We start from the raw sequence: 21,669 nt of genomic DNA, 5'->3' as shown, positions 1-21,669 counted from the left end.
CAACTAAAAAGAGGAACACTGGGAAGTGGGCAGCTGAGAACAGCACAGGGCAGGACAGATATATGTAACCTAAGCTGGCAGACCTGCTGTATCACAGTGCCAATCGGACCGCCGCGAGGAAGGGGGAAGAACAATGGCAATGGGGACCTGGCGTGAGGGGAGGGTCTGCCATGAGGGAGGGGGGGGGGGATGAACAAAGGGGGAACTGACGGGTGGCACAGGGGGGATTTGTAACTTTGTAAGCACCCTTTATGGACGATTATTTGCACACCTTGGCACGGTATGCAAGCGAAGAATCTCACTTCAATTCAGGGTTCAGTTCAGTAACCCAGGCTCAATACTGACCTGTGCTGTCTGCGTGGGATTTGTACGTTCTCCCTGTGACCGCATGGGTTTCCTCCGAGTTCCCCAGTTCTCTCCCACAGCCCAGCGATGTGTGGGCTTGTCGGTTAATTGGCCTCTGTAAATTGCTGCTAGTTTGTAGGGTAAGAAAATAACTGCAGATGCTGGTACAAATCGAAGGTATTTATTTCACAAAATGCTGGAGTAACTCAGCAGGCAGCATCTCAGGAGAGAAGGAATGGGTGACGTTTCGGGTCGAGACCCTTCTTCAGACTGAAATTGGAGGAACAGCACCTCATATTTCGCATTAAACACACCATATAGTCACACTAGCATAAAGGGTCCCGAACCAAAACGTCACCTGTCCATTTACTATCTGACCCGCTGAGTTCCTCCAGCACTTTGTGTTTTGTCCAAAATTCATTCTATTGTACACATTTCAGACAGGGCACAGTAGCTTCTGCAGCAATATGACATGTTTGTCCCAACGAATGTGGGATAGACTTCGAGGCACTTGCCTCTGAGCATTTCACCAGACTGAAATGCCAGACTGGGAATAGACTGAAGAAGGGTCTCGACCCGAAACGTTACCCATTCCTTCTCTCCTGAGATGCTGCCTGACCTGCTGAGTTACTCCAGCATTTTGTGAAATAAATACCTTCGAGCTAGTTTGTAGGGAGTGGTTGCCAAAGTGGGATAACATAGAACAAGTGTGAATGGACAATCGATGGTCAGATTGAACTCAATAGGCCAAACAGCCTGTTTCCAAGCTATATCTCTAAACTAACACTGGTGGATTCTGGCTTGGCTTAATTCAGCTGAGTGAATAGAGTGCATCAAGAACCAAAAGAGACTGCAAGCCACACAGTGGAGGCAATGGGTGGTGGAGATAGGGGGCAAGGAAGGAGTGTGTTAATCATAGCGAAAACAATGATATATGTAACCTGAGCCAAATACATTGTCGACTGAATATTTAATTAAGCAACCAAGTGAAAAACTATGCAAATATCTCAGCCTTCTGAATGCAATATTTAGATTTTACAGACAATTTCCAATGCATTTGACTAGCTGCTGGTAAATTTGTTTTTCAGTGGAGTTTAAATAAAGCCATGTGTAGGGAGGAACTGCAGGTGCTGGTTTAAACCGAAGATAAGACTCAAAATGCTGGAGTGACTCAGCGGGACAGGCAGCATCTATCTCTGGAGAGAAGGAATGGGTGACGTTTCGGGTCGAGGTGTGTCGCTGGCTGGTCTGAGAGAACCCTCGAGAATTTTAACTGGAATTGTTTGTCCTTTGGAGAACCAATCTGTTAAAAAATTAATGTAGGAAACATGACCTCTGAAAAGAAAAGGTCATCACTTCTGCTTAATGTCAAAAGGGTGCTGTAAATTAGATAGGGGCCAGGTCTGGGAAAGAGAGATAAGTGAGATATGCTGCAGCAGATAGACCTGTGCTGAAGGCCTTGCAGAGTGGAGGGCAGGGAACGTGCAAGGTCACCACTTGTCATGCTTTTCATTGTCTGATGTGCTTAAAGGGCAAAAACAAATCAGTGCTAACATAGAAGTCTGAATGAAGAAGGCTTCCTATACTGCAGATGATGGACTCTTGAGTAAAACACCGATTGCTGGAGTAACTCAGCGGTTCAGGTAGCATCACTGAAGGACATGGATAGACGACGTTTTGGGTCAGGGCCCATTTTCAGACTGTTTGAAGTAGGAAGGATAAAGCTGGTAAAGAGGTGGAGACAGGAGAAGCCACAATCAGTCCAAAGAAGGGTGCCGATCCAAAAAGTCACCTATCCATTCCCTCCACAGATGCTGCCTGACCCGCTGAGTTACTCCAGCACTTTATGTCCTGTTCAGAGGTAACATAGAAAATTCATCTCGCAAGGCTGTGTTGGAGAAAATGATTCCAAGACATTTGTGTTGCCTCAATGCTGTTCTCAAACATGGGTACTTAGTAGCCATTCTGCTTGAAGAGTAGTATGGCAGCTAAAATATGGGGAGGGCACATAGAACAGAACAATATTCTAAAAGGGGGCTTGTTTAAGGAACATTTAGACAAGTACATGGATAAGATAGGTTTAAAGGGATATGGGTCAAACACAGGCAGGTGGAACGAGTGTAGATGGGACATGTTGGTCGGCGTGGGCAGGTTGGGCCGAAGGGCCTGTTTCCATGCTGTCAATAGTCAATTTATTTGTCACATACACATAAATGTGCAGTGAAATGAAAAATTACCCACAGTCCAACAATAAGATCAATAAAAATAAGCAATAAAAATAAGCAATAACACACACAATCATAAACCAACACCAAACAAAAAGAAACATCTATCACAGTGAGTCTCCTCCAGTCACCTCCTCACTGTGATGGAAGGCCAGAATGTCTTTTCTCTTCCCCTGCCGTCTTCTCCCGCGGTCAGGCTGTTGAAGTTGCCATTGAAGCCCCCGCCGGGCAGAGAAAATCCCATGGCCTATTCCAGGCCCCGCCGGACGGTAAAAGGTCCGCGGCGGGTATGACTCCATGACTCTATGAATGTACAAGAAGGGGTTAAAGTGCTGTTTAAATAAAACTCAGAAAATCGTGCTTTTGGTTTTGCAATAATCATAAGATACTGGGGCAAAACCAGAGAGTTCCCTGATGCGAATTTCTGTTCATTTAAGTTTGCATTATGTTTTCAAAATTTTCTAAAAAAAGCAGAAGCTGCAAGTCTGAAATAAAAACAGAAACTGCTGGAAATACTCAGCAAGTCAGGCAGCAGCTGTGGAAACAGCAGCAAAGCCCAACTTTTCATATTGAAGATAGACACAAAATGCTGGAGTAACTCAGCGGGTCAGGCAGCATCTCTGTAGAGGAGGAATGGGTGATGTTTCATATCATATCATATACATACAGCCGGAAAACAGGCCCTTTCGGCCCTCCAAGTCCGTGCCGCCCAGCGATCCCCGTATATTAACACTATCCTACACCCACTCGGGACAATTTTTACATTTACCCAGCCAATTAACCTACATACCTGTACGTCTTTGGAGTGTGGGAGGAAACCGAAGATCTCGGAGAAAACCCACGCAGGTCACGGGGAGAACGTACAAACTCCTTACAGTGCAGCACCCATAGTCAGGATCGAACCTGAGTCTCCGGCGCTGCATTCGCTGTAAAGCAGCAACTCTACCGCTGCGCTACCGTGCCGTCAAGACCCTTCTTCAGATCGCATTGTAGACCTTTTACCTTCCTCTGCCATGCTTTATGCAACTTAAAACTACCTTCTTTTCACTCTTTATCTTTTCCATTGAAGGGTTTTCCACCCACTTGAAATGTTCTTCTCTCTGTTCACATGGGGTCTAACCCGCTGAGAGTTTCCAGCATTTATAGCTTTTCTTTTGCATTTATTTATTTATTTAATTTTAGCTTTCACAAGTTTTCTTTTGCTTTGTAAATGTCAAAACATCAGACAAAAACTTTAGCAACAGCTTATTTATATTGCTGTTGTTTTTTTGGTGAATCTGTGACAGTTACAGATTACAGAAAAATTCAATGTTGTCAAGGAATATATCTTTAAATACCAGTGTTCTCTCTATGATTTACAAATGATGCTATTCATCATAGAATAAAGCAAAATGTAGGATATTGATGCAAGGATTCTTGTTTTCCAGCACTTATTGTTTTTCTTTTGCATTTATTTGTAGTACTCGTGGCTTTTACAAGCTTTCTGTTGCCTTGCAAAATGCCAAAACACCATACAAAAACTTTAGTGAGTTTATTTATATTATTGGTGTTCTAGGCGTATCTATGGCAGTGTGGCGGTGCCCGGGGATTAGGCCACTCCCTGGGTCATCCCCCTCGGCACTGAGTGGACAGGGCTGTAGAGGGGCCTGGAGCTACGGGGTATGCCTGAAGGGGCTAGAGTTTACCCTCGTGCGAGAGACTGAAGAGAGTGGATGTTCTGATGCTACATTAAAGTTACTGTTAATCATTACCTGGCGTCTTGCTTGATTCCTGCTGCGTCCAGACCCACTACACTGGTGACCCTCGACATTTCCTCGCAAGTCGCGATGGACCCGACCGCTCCTCAACCCGCCCTACCCGGCCCTGCCGGTCAGCCATGGCTCAACTACTGGGGGTTAACCTGCACCGCACCACTGCGTACCATCCGCAGGCGAACGGCCTGGTGGAGCGCTTCCACCGCCAGCTCAAGGCTGCCCTGAAGGCCCGGCTTGTTGGCCCGGACTGGGTCGACGCGTTGCCGTGGGTGTTGCTGGGCGTCCACACTGCGCCCAAAGAGAACTTGGCCACCTCCTCGGCTGAATTGGTGTACGGGGCTCCGCTGACAGTGCCCGGTGAGCTTGTTCCATCAGCCCAGGGTCAGGAGGAACAACCATCGGCTGCCCTGCAACGCCTTCGGGAGACGGTGGGCAAGCTGGCACCGGTGCCGACGTCTCGCCACGGTTCGGTGCGGTCACATGTCCCTTCTGCTCTGCAGGACTGTCCGTTTGTTTTCCTGCGCCGGGATGCACACCGGACGCCCCTTCAGCGGCCGTATGAAGGACCATTCAAGGTGCTCGAGCGTGGCTCTGCCACCTTCGTTTTGGACATGGGGGGTCGTCCTGAGACAGTCTCTATTGCACGGCTGAAGCCGGCGCACGTGGACATTAGCCAGCCAGTCCTACTGGCGCGGCCTCGCCCTCGGGGTCGTCCTGCGTCCCGGTCCTTACCCCCAGCGTCCCCGCGGTTGTCTTCCCCTGGCGGAGTGGTTCCGGTTCCTGCGACCGCCGTGGTGCGCACAGGGGCTGGTTGTCTCATACATCCCCCTGTCCGTTTCATGCCTCCGGATCTTGGGGGGGTCCTGCGGCGGTGCCCAGGGATTAGGCCACTCCCTGGGTCATCCCCCTCGGCACTGAGTGGACAGGACTGTAGAGGGGTCTGGAGCTACGGGGTATGCCTGAAGGGGCTAGAGTTTACTCTCGTGCGAGAGACTGAAGAAAGTGGATGTTCTGATGCTATATTAAAGTTACTGTTAATCCTTACCTGGCGTCTTGCTTGATTCCTGCTGCGTCCAGGCCCACTACAGCAGTTACTTTGTGTTTTTCACTTAAAAAGACATTACTTAATGTTTTCAAGGAAAGTATCTTTAAATAAAATACCTGTGATCTCTCTAAGATTTACAAATGATGCAATTCGTCAGTGGATTAAGCTAAATGTAGGATATTTATGCAAGGGTTGTTGGGTTAGCCCCATGTAACTGAGGTGAACGCAACACCATCTGCAGTGACAAAATGGCCTATGATCCTGCATTGCAAGAGCAGTGTCACGTGACTGGTTGATTATGTAATCAAACCGCCATGAGTATGCCAAATCAGCCATGTTTGTGCTCAGCTCACACACTATTACATAAAAGCTGCTGTTTCAATGCAGAATGTCTGCCTTGTTAAAAATTAAACAAGGATCAGGAGTCTCCTCAGACCTAAAGAAAACATGAGTAAACAATAGACTGGAAAAGGCTAAAATAATCGGTCCTATCCGATGTGTGATAGCTCAATGCAGTGAAAAATCTTGCAAAATACAGCATGTGCAAGGTAAAAAAAACAATGTAAAATTCCTCACTTCCTCTCTCACAAATAGAAGCCAGTCCATAAGATATAATGCACCCAGCAATCTTTAAATGTGGATTGGGAGAGGGGGATGAGGTTAACTGAGATTGTGAGTCCATGGTGAGCGGAATTAATTTAGATAATTAAATAACAATTCATACTCTAGTTTGGATGTTAACCCAGACACTTCGGGCCGCACGGTGGCGCAGCCGTAGGGTTGCTGCCTTACAGCGCTTGTAGCGCCAGAGACCCGGGTCCGATCCCGACTACGGGTAATGTCTGTACGGAGTTTGTACATTCTCCCCATGACCGCGTGGGTTTTCTCCGAGATTTTCAGTTTCGTCCCACACACCAAAGGTTTGTAAGTTAATTGTCTTGGTTAAAGTGTAAATTGTCCCTAGTGTGTGTAGGATAGTGTTAATGTGTGGACATCGCTGGTCAGCGTGGACTCGGTGGGCCGAAGAGCCTGTTTCCGCGCTGTATCTCTAAACTAAACGAAACTAAACTAAAGTGATGCATTTAAATTGCTACTCATTTAGTTTCCCCACTTTATTTGGTGGCCATCCACTAATATCTGGATGATCCCTGAAGGTGCCGTGACTTTCAAAGATGTTACATTGAGACATTGCGGGGGCTGACAATTGAGATAAAGGATTGGGAAGCTTTTAAAGACCAACAGAAGCTAACTAAAAAGGCAATATGGGGAGAAAAAAAGAAATATTAAGGAAGGCTAGCCAATAATATAAAATAGATAGCAAATGTTTCTTCAGTTACGTCGTCGTGGCTATCCCTCGAGGTCGAGAATGATGGTCTACTTTCCGTTGTTTTTACGAACTGTCAGGTGGCTTATGAGTCCAGTCCTGGCTTTGAAAGTTCTTTGGCATTCAGGGCCGGTAATTCCCGATGTCAGATCAGGCTTTGGTTGTTGCTGCCTCTCTTTCCGTTTACTTCTCTTCTCTTCTCTTCTAATTCTGCGCGTCTGTTGGCTTCGAAGGTCGCTGTTCCTTTTTGGATGATGGTTCGCCAGAGTTTCCTGTCCTTAGCATTGGTTTCCTAATTTTCGATGTCGACTTCACATTTAAAGTTTTGTGCTGCTGACAGAACGAAGACGCCTGTGCGTGTGTTTGTTTAACGTGTACTTGATGTTGCACTCCAAGAAGCACACGGCCTTCACAAATCAATCAAATAATTCCAATGGCAAGGGAACCAAGACGATTGGAGCTGATAGATCTGTTGCAGTCTTCATCCGCCTTCACAGCCGTTGAGTTCAAGATAACTTCGTCCGCCTGGTCCGCCGTTGAGGTCTTGTAGGTTGGATCGTTCTTAGTCCGGACCCTCATCCTCGACCTTACCGCCATGGGTGGCCCTACCAGAAGCTAGTGCTTCCGACGGCATCGCTCTCGGACACACAAGCCCCTTCACCACAACAAGGTGAACGATCCGAAGATGACAAGGTGAACGATCCGAAGAGGATTGTATAAAGACTAAAAGAGAGGCAAGAGTGGACATTGTACTGTTGGAAAAGGCCAATTGACCTACGTGCCTACACCTCTGTGGCATGTTTCCTTTCTGTCCTGGGACTCCACCATTGCCAAAGCAAGCCCACATGCAAACAAAAGGAACAGTACCTCATATTCTGCTTCAGTAGCTACAACCCAATGGCATGAACATTGAGTTCTCTGTATTTAGGTAATTTAGCAAACCCACTCTTTCCATTCTTCCCCCCCCCCTCCTTTTCACCCCCCCCCCCACCTGTATCCCATCTGCACTCACACTCATTTCTCCCCTTCCACCTATACTCCTGCCTCTAGCTTCACAATTCGCATCTCTTCTATCCTTATCTCACGCCTTTAGTCTTTTCATTTCTGGCCTTTGTCCAACCATCAGCCTATCCAAAACATCCATTCACCTGCATCCACCTATCCCTTGCCCGGCTTTGTCCTGCCCCTCCTGCCTTCCAGCTTTCTTACCCCTCCCCACAGCCCCTCCCACACCACAATCACTCTGAAGAAGGCTCCCAACCCGAAACGTCACTTATCTATATTCATAATGTCATAAGGTCATAAGTGATAGGAGTAGAATCAGGCCATTCGGCCCATCAAGTCTTCTCCGCCATTCAATCATGGCTGATCTATCTCTCCTTCCTAACCCCATTCTCTTGCCTTCTCCCCATAACCTCTGACACCCGCACTAATCAAGAATCCCCAGGAATGCTGCCTAACCCACTGACTTACTCCAGCACCGAGTTTCTATATTTGTAAACCAGCAAAACCTACAAACCTTGGATGTTTGTTCGATGTTCCTACATACATCGTGGTTCTGGCCCTCTGACGCCATTTCTGACTGTCCTGTTGCTGCAAAGAGCAGACAGATTCTACTGACATGTCCTCCTAAGAACCCTGCAGAACCAGTCCCAAAGTGAGAGGTAAATGTTTGCAACACGAGGTTTGAGATCATTGGTGTATTTTTGCATTCTTTTCAACCTTAATTGATGAGTCTTTTATTGCGTCATGAGCTGGAGAAAGCCTTATTAAGTTATGCTCGTTTAAATTGTAATATTAAATTACATTTTAATTTTATTTGCTTTAAAGTTATGAAACATAGTTCCATGGTCTAATGACATCAAAGAATCTACAATACGTCCGCAGACAAGGAGTGCATTTTAAATGGTATTTCTGTACAGTTCTCAACTTTAATCCAAGTACTTTTTATGGTCATGTAATTTCAAAAACCTTATTGAATCTCCAAGTTATCTGGATTATATGCTGGTTTGAGATGTTTGCTACATCCAAGGTTTGAGCAGTGTTTACAAAATGGAGCATAAAGTCAGCACAGATAGCCCATGCTCGCAAAACTTCACCAAGGGCACGACCAAAATTGAAATAAACAGAAAGCTAAGCAAAATGATGTAGAGGAAAGGTCATAAGATCACAAGTGTTAGGAGTAGAATTAGGCCATTCGGCCCGTCAAATCTACTCACCATCCAATCATGACTGATCGATCTCTTCCTCCTAATCCCATTCTCCTGCCTTCTCCTCATAACCTGTACTAATCAAGAAATTATATATCCATCTCTGCCTTAAAATATCCACTGACTTGGCCTCCACAGCCTTCTGTGGCAAAGAATTCCACAGATTCACCACCCTCTGACTAAAGAAATTGCTCCTCATCTTCTTACAGGAACGTCCTTTAATTCTGAGGCTATGACCTCTAGTGCTAGACTCTCCCACTAGTGGAAACATCCTCTCCACATACACTCTATCCAAACCGTTCACAATTGGTAAGTTTCAATGAGGTCCCCCCTCATCCTTCTAAACTCCAGCGAGTACAGGGCCCAGTGCTGTCAATGTTAATGCTCATCATATGTTAACCCACTCATTCCTAGGTTGCAGACATTGTAAGTGTGAGCCCTCTGCAACCTCCACAACGCCCAATGTGGCAGATCAGTGCATTGTAAAGTTAAATGACTAGAACATCCATGAAATGATTTCAGGTAGAAGGACACAAAGTGCTGGAGTAACTCAGCGGATTAGACAGCATCCCTGGAGAACACGGATGAATGATGTTTCAGATCGGGACCCGAGATCAGATCTCAGTGCTTATGTATAGTGATGCTTGTACTGAACTGTATATAAAAATGTATTTCACTGTACCTCGTCATATGTGACAAAAAAGTACCATTGAAGCATTCTTCAGAATCTTTAGACTGCTCAAACCAAGGATGTCCTATAAATCTTAAATCAGACTCCGAGGAAGGGTCCCGACCCAAAACATCACTTACCCCTGTTCTCCAGGGATGCTGCTTGAGCCGTTGAGTTACACAGGGCCTTTAAGGTGTAGCAGGTGCGAATGTCATTGTTCTATTACAGGCACATATGACAATTGCACTGAAGTGCCTGATCCAATTTCCGTTGCCATTCTACACTGAATATGGGACTGCTGGACTGCTGCGTCAACATAGGAGCAAAATTGTGTTTCGGGAAGCTCATAAATTCATAAGTCATAGGAGCTGAAGTAGGCCATTCGGCCCACCTAGTCTACTCTGTCATTTAACCATGGTTAATCTATCTTTTCCTCTCAGCCCCATTCTCCTGCCTTCTTCCCATAACCCTTGACGCCCTTACCAATGAAGAGTCTTCCAATATCCTTCTGAGTAGAAGATCTAAAGATTGTTTCTTAGAAAAACTCGAGGTGCATCTTCCGCAGTGATATTTATATAAAGAAAAGCTTGGATACAACACTGAGCTGAAGATTTATCTTTTTTTGGTAGTAAAGTTCTGAAATAGCTATCTAGTTAAAAACTGTTGGCCATGGTCTGTGCAAAGAAAAGGTAACAGTCTATGAAAGAGATGATTACTTTGTCTTCTTTTCAAAATAAATGTCAGACTGTGTTCGATGGATGAAGAGTTAACCCAACGTGTCAACATTTGATATGCAAATAGCTGATCGTGAAGTTCTGCTTTGTTAAACCACATCCACTTTACACACAGAAATCCAGTCCAAGAATAATACCAATCCAAAATTATGATATTACTTTAAAGCGTTCCTAAATTATCAGATTTCCAGCACTCAGCAAAGTTTATTGAAACCTAATACTTCTTGTCAAATAGTTATTGGATTTATCAGGATGTGGCTATTCAGGGACGTTTGAAATTTAGTTGGAACAGGCTACAGCTGCATTGGGATTAACCAGTGAAAATATAAATGAGGAGAGGTGTGTAAAATGGTATCCCAGCTTGTTACCAACTGTCTTATCGCACATGGACAAAATCTATTCTGTAAAATGGCACACGCTCTTCGTTGTGTCAAACACAAATTGCACAGATGTTGAACATTAATTCACATTTTCACAGAGCAATTTATGCAATGCCATTAAACGTTGAGAAAAGAAGCTTTAAGAGAAAATAATAATGAATGGATCGTTGAACTAATTCCAAAGATGGAACTAATGATAATGCAGCACCTCCTCACAACAGCACTGGGATGCAAGGTTAGAAGCTGTGCTTAAATCTCTGGGATGACAATTTAAACAATGGCATAGAAAAGGAACTTGGAACAAGCAGTCTCACAGCAATGGAAAGCAACCTGCCTCTCCTGCAGCTCAGAATAACAGTGACTATTCTAGTGAGGTTAAGGATGCAGATGGTTGTGAGATCTCTGCAACATTCAGTAGCCTCCAAGGCCCAATGAGTGCCCCACTGAACATGCTGGAAAAGCCTGCCCCTCATGTGCTCCTAGGACCCAGAAGAAAAATGTTAGACTTAGCACAACTCGCTGATCCCAGCCCATCGATCCCAGTACCGGATCCCACTAGCAATATGATGAGCATTTGACAGCACTGGGCCGCTGCTCGCTGGAGCTTAGAAGGTTGAGGGGGGACCTCATTGAAACTTACAGAATAATGAAAGGCATGGATAGAGTGGATGTGGAAAGGATGTTTCCACTGGTGGGAGAGTCTAGGACCAGAGGTCATAGCCTCAGAATTAAAGGGTGCTCTTTTAGAAAGGAGGAAGAACTTCTTTAGTCAGAGGGTAGTTAATCTGTGGAACTCATTGCCACAGAGGGCAGTGGGGGCCAAGTCAGTGGATATATTTAAGGCAGAGATAGACAAATTCTTGATTAGAACAGGTGTCAATGGTTATGGGGAGAAAGCAGGAAAATGGAATTAGGAGGCAGAGATCTGCCATGATTGAATGGCGGAGTAGAATCGATGGGCCGAATGGTCTCATTCTCCTATAACTTGTGAAGTATCCCAAAGTTGATCACTTGCAGATAACTAATCAAAGATGACAAGAGGCATTCGGGATGGCATCAAAACATCAAGTCTTGTTGTTGGCAACATGCAGAACTCCAGTGTGAGTATTAGGAGCACACCACCTCTCAAACTAATCCCCCTTTCAGCCCATCAAACACCCGTGGCAGAAACTATGGGTTCCACATTGGTATCACCAGCCTCCTGAACGAGAGTGCAAGCAGGTCAACCTTGATACCCAAGAACCATTTATAAAGAAGAGGATTGGGCGGTACATTGGAGACACAAGACACCGCAGATGCTGGAAAACTCTGAGCAAACAACACAGCGTTGGAGGAACCAGTGGGTCAGATGGCATCTGCGGAGGGAAGGAGAGGCAATGTTTCAGGTTGGGACTTTTGTTCAGATTGATGGAGTGGGAGGAGAAAGCTGGTAAAGCGATGGGGCAAAGCCTGGAAAATGACAGGCGTTATCAGTGAGGACTGGAGCGAGGAGAGGCGAGGATTTGAGAGATGATTGGAGATAGTGACAAAGGCTAGAAGTGAAATGGAGACCAAAGAGTGTTAGATTAGAAAGGAAGATTAAGAGTGAAATGTGAAGCCGGAGGGCTGGATTTGGGTGGAAGGGGACAGAGAGGAGGGGAATGAGGGCAGGTGGGGGGGGGGGGGGGGGGATAAGGGGGGATTAGAGGACACAGAGTAGGGATGGGTGGGAGATGAATGGAAAGAGTGGAAAGGAACTGGGTGATAGGGTTGGTGGGAATAAATGCTGGATGAAGTTTACAATTTACAGAGAGCAAACAGGCAAAGCAATTCAAGAGACAATGCACGTTGTGTACCCTGCCTAACAATAAACAGATATCACTCAAGTACTTAGCTATTTCAACATGGTCAGTGACCCCCACTGAAAGGCCTTCAACCTGTAAAGTTAAGTTGGTGTTTTTCTCTCCATAGATTTTGCCTAAGCAGCTGGACAAGCTGCCAAGCACACACTTGCACTTACATACTGGCACACACATACTTACACACACACGCACACACAAGCACAGAGATGCACACACTTGTACACTCAACAAAAGCTTTTCACTGTACCTCGGTGCACGTGACAATAAACTAAACTGAACTCATAGTTTCAGCATCCTCTTTATTTTCTAGCCACTGGTACTAGATAGAGCTCTTAAGGATTGCGGAGTCTAGATAGAGCTCTTAAGGATAGCGGAGTTAGGGGGTATGGGGAGAAGGCAGGAACGGGGTACTGATTGAGAATGATCAGCCATGATCTCATTGAATGGCGGTGCTGGCTCGAAGGGCCGAATGGCCTCCTCCTGCACCTATTGTCTATTGGTACGATACCACGCAACTTTGTGTTTCTGAAAAGGTAACATTATATCCCTTGTCTCCTATAATTTTTCCTCAGGTTTCATGATATGAAAAGACTAAAACTAACCTCCCCTAATCAGTACACCCATCCTGTCTTAACTCTTAGAAATACACAGTGTGGTGGAACAACTCAGCGGGTCAGGCACCATCCCTGGAGAATATGGCGGTAGGTCCCAGCCAGCCTCCCAGGGTGGCAGAGGCTTCCAGCCAACCATGGCCATACCTCGACAGCAGGCCCGGCTCTCCACTGCAGAACCAGGGGTCCATACCTGGAGTCGTCTATGGCTCATTTCCTGCTCAATCCCGAAGACCGGGAACCGGTGAGGGGGACAGCGATGGCAGACAGACGGCGGTTTTCAAGATGGCGGTGGGCGGAGGAGAGGATTAGTGCTGCCAGGACAACGGGCCTGCAAGGCCAAGATAAGACGGCCCTTTCAAACTTTGTTGGCGTCAGAAATGGAGCGACTTTTTGTGTAATGTCTCAGTGAAGTCTACTATTACACTACAATTGTTGCACCTTGTACTTATCTATGACTTTGCTGATCTCTAGTATGATTTTACTGGATTGTGTGCAAAAACACAGATTTTCACTGTGCTTAGGTACATGTCACACTATAGCATCATCACCATCACCGTGGATAGATGATGTTTCAGGACGGGACCTTTTTCAGACAGATTGTGCGGGGCGGGGGGGGGGAGTGAAGAAAGCTAGAAGAGGGGTGGGGCTGGAAAAAGCGTGGCAGGTAATAGGTGAAGACAGGCAATGGGCTTTGTGATAGGCAGATGGCCAGAGGGTGGCATAGTGGTGCAGCAGTAGAGTTGCTGCCTTGCAGCGCCACATTCCCGGGTTCGATCCTGACTACGGGTGCTTGCCTGTACGGAGGTTATATGTGCCCTCCATGACCTGCGTGGGTTTTCCCCAGGTCCTCCAGTTTCCTCCCACACTCCAAAACTCCAAAGACATACAGGTTTGTAGGCTAATGGCTTGGTATAATTGTAAATTGTAAACTAAGATGAAAAAAGAAGACGTGAGACTAAAGGACTGAAGAGTTGCAACTTATGAAGCCAGAGGAAGGAAAGTAGGTGGAGGAGGAGGTTAAGTGGAGAATTAGGTGTGAGCTGAGATGGGGCACAGGGGTGTGGTGGGGGGGGCAGGAGGTAAGAAAGGAAGATGTGGGTAAGAAAAAGGAGGGGGATGGAGTGTTGTTAGAGATTACCTAAATTGGAGAATTTTTGTGTAAAATGATGTCTAAACCAGCATCTGCAGGTTTAGATAAGCACAATCTTAGATAAGTACAAAGTGCAATGGTTGTGGTGTAATAGTAGACTTCACTGAGACAGTGAAATTCAAATTCCTGGGCGTGCATATTTCTGAAGATCTTTCCTGGACCCAGCACACTGATGCAATTATAAAGAAAGCAGATCAACCCCTCTACTTCCTGCGAAGATTGCGGAGATGCGGTATGTCAGTGAGGATTCTCTTGAACTTCTACAGGTGTACAGTGGAGAGCATATTGACTGGTTGCATCACGGCCTGGTTCGGCAATTTGAACGCCCAGGAGCGAAAAAGACGGCAAAAAGGTTGTGAGTACTGCCCAGTCCATCACCAGCTCTGACCTCCCCACCATCGAAAGGATTTATCAGAGTCGCTGCCTCAGAAAGGCAGCCAGCATCATCAGAGACCCACACCATCCTGGCCACACAGTCATTTCACTCCTGCCATCAGGAAGAAGGTACAGGAGCCTGAAAACTGTAACGTACAGGTTCAGGAACAGCTTCTTCCCTACGGCCATCCGTCTATTAAACACTCCAACCTCAAATAAGCTCTGAACTACAATAGATTATTATTGGTATTATTGCACTACTATTGTTTGTTTTATGTGTGTACTTGAGTATGTGTATATATACACACTGAACTTTTTTTTCTCTCTCGTTTACAGTATATTATGTTTACATTTCTGTTGTGCTGCAGCAAGTACGAATGTTATTGTTCTATCTGGGACATACGACAATAAAACACTTGACTCTTGACAGTGCACAAAACGTTGCTACATTTCTGGCACCAAAGTTTCAACGTTTTTTTAACTGGATGAAGTGTTCGTCAACGGAGTGGAGTTAACGAAATTGACTCATTCTTGTTAAAACTGAACCTTGTAATAATTCTCCAACTTATCTTCCGTCAAGGAAAATTGGCTTTCCTTCTCTATAAAATGGTGTGTTTGTGAAAATCAAATCGATGGCACACTTTATTCCTGTGAGATCTGTTATTGCTAATTTTGCATTTTATCGAGGCTGTAAAAGAGAATAAACATTTAGGCTGAAATAGACTTTCCCTTAGGTTTTTTAGAGATACAGCACAGGCCATTGAGTCCGCACCGACCAGTGATCCCCGCACATTAACACAAGCCTACACACACTAGGGACAATTTGTATACCAAGTACACAAACCCAAGCCAATTAACCCACAAACCTGTACGGCTTTGGAGTGTGGGAGGAAACCGAAGATCTCTGAGAACACCCACGCAGTCACGGGGAGAACGTACAAACTCCGTGCAGACAGGACACGGGTCACCGGCGCTATAAGCGCTGTAAGGTAGCAACTCTACAGCTGCTCCACCGTGCCGGCCTTGTCCCCTTGCAGTTCCCGAGCAGTTCCAGCTCAGATTTCCACGATTTCCCATTTTACCATCATTAACTCTCAGAGAATGTATTGTCTTAAATTGAGCACAATCGTACAAATCAAGACTGTGCTTTGCCATGTGTTAGTGGGGAGGCAGGGATTTGGTCACCAGCCGAAGTTACCGAGCAGGAAAATGTATATCTTGTAAGGGCATGTGCAAGGGAGAAGAGGAATGGGTCAGCAGAGGTACAGGTTCCTCAATAATGATATAAAAGAAATATGGGTATCAGATTATAAAGCACACATGGTTTTCCTTTAAAGTGGCATGCGTGTACGCCTTTAAGAACGGATAAATTGGAATGCACATCTCGGATATCTCCCTCTTAGAGTCATAGAGCCATATAGCGTGGAAGCAGGCCCTTCGGTCCAACTTGCCCACCTGCCTGCTTTTGACCCCTATCCCTCTAGACCGATCCTATCCATGGATCTCTCTAAATGTTTCTTAAATGTTCCAATAGTACCTGCCTCAACTACCAACGGCAGCTTTTTCCATACACCAACAACCCTTTGTGTAAGAAAATGACCCCTCAGGTTCCCATTAAATCTTTCGCCCCCCACACCTTAAACCCACATCCTCTGGTTCTCGGTTCCCATGCTCTGGGAAAAAGACTGTGCGTTTACTCTATCTATTCCTCTCATGATTTTGTACACCACTATAAGATTACCCCTATCCTCCTGCGCTCTAAGGAATAAAGCTCTAACACACTCAACCTCTCCCTAAAAACTCAGTTCCCTTGAGTCCTGTCAACATTCTGGATAAGATCTACATGCATGGATAACATATGCATGCATTTAGATGGACAAGGGCTAACTAGGGATAGTCGGCATGGTTTTGTATGTAGGAGGGATGTGCAGGACTATAAATCTATTCAACCATATGGTTAGATCATGGCCGATTTGCAGCTCAAATAGACATATCCGTCTTGCTTCTTCAACCCATATTACTCTTCAGTCTGAAGAGGAGACCCAACCCAACATGTCATCTATCCATCCTCTCCCCCAGATGCTGCCTGACCAGCTGGGTTTCTCCAACAATTTGTGTTTTGCTCAAGACTCCATCATCTGCAGATGCTTGTGAATGCCTTCACCATTGATGGGGCATGTTGGTCGGCGCGGGCAAGTTGGGCCAGAGGGCATGTTTTCACGCTGTATGACTCTATGATTATGTCTCATTGCTGAGCTGACAGGTGCAAGTTTAGTAAAAGAAGGAAATAGGCAATGACTTTCACAACAACATTCCCACTGACTCTTGGCTATTGCTGCCCCACGACAACTCAAACTGGCACGGAAGCATTAGGGATGGTTCAAGCAGCAGGAATACACAGAAACCACGTGGAAATAGCAGAAATTGCACTGTACCTCACAAATTACCCCCACCCCCATCAGGCACCCCCAGCCACATCTGCAGAAAACTCTCCGGTTTCCAAATAGGCCTCATTCGCCACCTCAGAATCTATGAAATTGTTGTGGAAGCAGGTCGTCCTCAGTCCCACTGTCTAAGAAGATGCAGAAATAACAGCAGTGGCAGCAATTAGGTTGGCTGTAAAATCCACTTAATCTGAGGAAACTAGGAACCTGAGAAGGGTCCTGACCTGAAACATCACATATCCATGTTCTCCATGGTTTAATGGTGCTTTATTTGTCACATATGCAACTGCACAGTGAGATTATTTCTGCATATATTACACATGCAGGCGCCGCCATTTTTGGCGCCATTATTCAAAGTCCAAAGTCCCATCAGCCCGCGCGCTCGATGTACTGGAGCAGTTCCCATGAGCAGAGGTCCCGCTCCGACAAAGATACTAGAGGAGCAAGATGAACCACTCTGTCGAAATCGCCTATACTGAAGTGTGGTACGCAAAAGAGCGTAACGTCCGCCATTTTAGTAAGCAAACCCCGCCGTTCGCTATGCATCTTACAGTGTAATCCGTGTTTTGGGGGAACAATATGTGTGATGATACCATAAAAATGCAGAATATATCTCATCTATCAATTCACAGATTGTTGTTATTTTTCTTTTAAAATGTTCCTGCAGGTTTCTGCCGACTTAAAATGGCGCCATGATGTACTACGGTTTTTAGGGTCGAGTGGTCTATCTTGCTCTGCTCTAGTATCTTTGTCGGAGCGGGACCTCTGCTCGTGGGAACTGCTCCAGTACATCGAGCGCGCGGGCTGATGGGACTTTGGACTTTGAATAATGGCGCCAAAAATGGCGGCGCCTGCATGTGTAATATATGCAGAAATAATCTCACTGTGCAGTTGCATATGTGACAAATAAAGCACCATTAAACCATGGAGAACATGGATATGTGATGTTTCAGGTCAGGACCCTTCTCAGGTTCCTAGTTTCCTCAGATTAAGTGGATTTTACAGCCAACCTAATTGCTGCCACTGCTGTTATTTCTGCATCTTCTTAGACAGTGGGACTGAGGACGACCTGCTTCCACAACAATTTCACAGATTCTGAGGTGGCGAATGAGGCCTATTTGGAAACCGGAGAGTTTTCTGCAGATGTGGCTGGGGGTGCCTGATGGGGGTGGGGGTAATTTATGAGGTACAGTGCAATTTCTGCTATTTCCATGATGTACTACGGTTTTTAGGGTCGAGTGGTCTATCTTGCTCTGCTCTATTATCTTTGTTCTCCTCTCCTCGCCCGGCCATCTTTGTGTCCAGGTGATGTCGAGATGCTGCCTGATGGGCTGAGTTACTCCAGCACTTTGTGTCTGATTTTCCACTTAATCTGACCCATCTAGATTTACATGGAGCTGCAATGTATATGCACCCCACCTCTGGTGCATCCTAACGGCACCAGGCCTCCCCCTAAGCCATCATCACATGCACTACTACTTGACCTGTTTTTGCGTTTGCCAGATTTACACAGTAAACTAATAGGGTGCACTGCAACCTCTAATGCTGTAGTCGGATTAGCCTTTGGAAAAACATATGAGCAAATCAATCTACACTCTGTTACGCTGCCCAAAACCTGACAATGTGGAGCAATGTGACTGATAAAATTACACTGAATCAAGGCCAATAGCACTTCAACCCCTGTCCAACACAGGGAAACAATAGACCATTTGACAGCCAGCTGAATGAGCAACATTTCAGCTGTGTAAACACAGCTCCGAACCCTTGGGGCAGAGGGCGGACTTTATATTCCCTTGGGAATGGATGCCTCCTCACAGGATTTGGGAAGAGCTGCAAGCAGATTAACCCCCCAAAGGATCAGAAATTTATTCTTAGACTTTAGGGCAAGACCAGTTTAATTAAGCTATTTGTAACAGAGAGATTCTTCTACATCTCTGCAGAACTGGATAACTGGATTCAGAATTATTTAAACTAAATTCTTCTGTACAATTATATGTGCCTTAAAATATCTATTTAAAACGCTATTAGAAAGTGAAGGATATTCTCCACCTAAATAAAAAGGATAACTTATTTTCCTTTATTTCATACAGGGAAGGTGGCCATGATAATAAGGTTAGCACTTACTCCCAATCATAACTATGGTCAAGAAGGCAATGGTAAGAAATCTTCGTACTGTTGGAGGGGCAGTACTGAGGGAGCATCGCACTGTGACAGGGGCAGTACTGAGGGAGCATCGCACTGTGACAGGGGCAGTACTGAGGGAGTGTGGCACTGTGACAGGGGCAGTGCTGAGGGAGTGTTGCACTGTGACAGAGGCAGTGCTGAGGGAGTGTTGCACTGTGACAGAGGCAGTGCTGAGGGAGTGTTGCACTGTGAGAGGGGCAGTCCCGAGGGAATGTTGCACTGTGACAGGGGCAGTACTGAGGGAGTGTTGCACTGTGACAGGGGCAGTACTGAGGGAGTGTTGCACTGTGACAGGGGCAGTACTGAGGGAGCATCGCACTGTGACAGGGGCAGTGCTGAGGGAGTGTTGCACTGTGACAGAGGCAGTACTGAGGGAGTGTGGCACTGTGACAGGGGCAGTACTGAGGGAGTGTTGCACTGTGACAGGGGCAGTACTGAGGGAGTGTTGCACTGTAAGAGGGGAAGTACTGAGGGAGCATCGCACTGTGACAGGGGCAGTACTGAGGGAGCATCGCACTGTGACAGGGGCAATGCTGAGGGAGTGTTGCACTGTGACAGAGGCAGTGCTGAGGGAGTGTTGCACTGTAACAGAGGCAGTGCTGAGGGAGTGTTGCACTGTGACAGAGGCAGTGCTAAGGGAGTGTTGCACTGTGAGAGGGACAGTGCTGAGGGAGTGTCGCACTGTGACAGGGGCAGTGCTGAGGGCAGTGTTGCACTGTGACAGGGGCAGTACTGAGGGAGTGACGCACTGTGACAGGGGCAGTGCTGAGGGAAGTGTTAAATGGCACCACTGTCCACTTGTGGAGGAGAGAGTGAATGTTTTGATTGGTGCTGGGGTTTGATCCCCATAATGACGCTTATTGCTCTGTATGGTGGCAAGATTAATAAGTTATGAAGAATGCATTTATCTGGCAAGTTGCATTCCTGACACATGCCTTGAAGATAGCAGCAATGCTTTGTAGACTTGAGGATAGCAGCAATGCTTTGTAGACTTGAGGATAGCAGCAATGCTTTGTAGATGCAGGAAGTGAGTCACTCACCACAAGATATCCCTCCTCTGTGGTGCTCAGAATCATGCCCCACAGAACCATTGTGGCCATGGGAGATCACGTGCTTCTCAATGCTAAACACATATTCCAGTATTCAACCTTAATTTTCTATGCCATGGTTTTTTTAAGTGCTGGTCTAAATATTCAAGGGTTGTGAAAGTACCTGTCTTCATTAAATTCTCATCTAGTGTGTTCCATCCATCCTCTGGATGAAAAAAATCTTGCTTGGATTCTCTCCACACCACCTATCACTTATGCCTTTTGCTAATGCATATCTTTACTAAGAGGGAAAGCTTCTCCTGAACTACCATTTTTATGTATCCAAATGATTTTCTATTCATTAGTCCAGACATTCATGAGTCAAGGGAGCAGAATTAGGCCATTCAGCCCTTCGAGTCTACTCCACCCTTTCAATCATCGCTGATCTATCTTTCCCTCTTAACCCCATTCTCCTGCCTTCTCCCTTTGACACCCTTCCTAATCAGGAATCTGTCAATCTCTGCTTTAAAAATACCCAAATGACAGCCTCCACAACTGTCTTTAGACTTTACTTTAGACTTTAGAGATAGAATGCAGAAACAGGCCCTTCGGCCCACAGAGTCGGCACCAACCAGCGATTACCCGGTACATTAGCACTAACCTACACACCAGGGACACTTTACAATTTTTTTACCAAAGCCAATTAACCTACAAACCTGCACATCTTTGGAGTGTGGGAGTAAATCGGAACACTCGGGAAAAAACCCACACAGTCACAGGGAGAATGTACAAACTCCGTACAGACAGTATCCATAGTAAGGATCAAACCCAGGTCTCTGGCGCTGTAAGGCAACTTTACCACTGTGCCACCGTGCCGCCCGTGTCTGTGGCAATGAATTCCACTGATTCACCACCCTCTGACTATTCCGCAATCAGGTCCCCCTCAGCTTTTTCTGCTCCAAGGAAAACAAATGTTCAATCTATCCACATACCTGAAACACTCCCATCCCAGCCAATGTTCTGGTGAATCCCCTTTTCATTCAAATCATTTATTTTCAGTAGTGGAATGACCAGAACTCAGCAGAGTGCTCCTAACTAATGTTTTATATAATTGAACTATAACCTTACTCTTATATTCTATGCCCCGGATAATGAAAGCTTTTTAGTGACCTTATCTACAGTATCAGTGCTGCTATCTTCAGGGATCTTTCAATGTAAACCAAAGTCTCTCTGTTGCTCAATACTCCCCAGGGCCCTACCATTCATTGCGGATGTCTTACCCTTTTGTGTCCTCCCAAAAAGTGTCACCTCACATTTTCAGCTGACCCTTCCATTCAACACTGCAC

This window comes from Rhinoraja longicauda, chromosome 10 (genome assembly GCF_053455715.1).
Source record: "Rhinoraja longicauda isolate Sanriku21f chromosome 10, sRhiLon1.1, whole genome shotgun sequence".
NCBI lineage: Eukaryota > Metazoa > Chordata > Chondrichthyes > Rajiformes > Arhynchobatidae > Rhinoraja > Rhinoraja longicauda.
This window is presented reverse-complemented; position numbering follows the sequence as displayed.